The sequence below is a fragment of the Pygoscelis adeliae genome, unplaced genomic scaffold, assembly GCF_000699105.1.
Source record: "Pygoscelis adeliae isolate BGI_AS28 unplaced genomic scaffold, ASM69910v1 Scaffold338, whole genome shotgun sequence".
NCBI lineage: Eukaryota > Metazoa > Chordata > Aves > Sphenisciformes > Spheniscidae > Pygoscelis > Pygoscelis adeliae.
The window spans coordinates 199,936-200,532 of NW_008825305.1; positions in this window are offsets into that span (position 1 = coordinate 199,936).

Sequence of the window (597 nt, forward strand, 5' to 3'; positions counted from 1 at the left end):
CCCTCCTCCCCCCTCCCCCCCTTTTTTTTTTTGTTAATAATTAGCTGCACTCCTTAATGGAACAATGGTAGATTATTATTGCTTCTTTTCAAAGATCCCATTAACAAGGTTATTATGCACTGCACGGGAAGTCAGGTAAATTAAACTTAAATTGCTGGAAATTAAGTTTCAGGCGGTTATGCGCGGGGAGAGCGGGTATTTTTTTACACCTTCAGGGATCGTTGTTTTAAATACTCCAACCCTGGAGCTGTACATGGCTCTGTCGTTTTTTTTTTTCTTCCATGGGATTTTGGGTGTGCATGAGCGTTACAGGGGAGGCTTCTCTGCTGCCAATGGCTTTCTATGTCTGACTCCAGGAACAAGGGGTTTTTTCAAGTGTTTTCGTGGTGTTGGCTTGACTTTATGGCTGCAATAAGTCCCTCGGTAGGGAAACCCCCGCTGTGTTCTCACTTCAGAAGGATCGGGAATTCCAGCTCCACATGAAAAAAAGAGAGTTTCATTTTTTATTGGAACCAACTGCACTGAACTTTCTACCAAGTTCTTAGCGGGTTTAGCTTTCACACAAGCAATGCTCTGTTCTGTTTGCATTTCGAAATA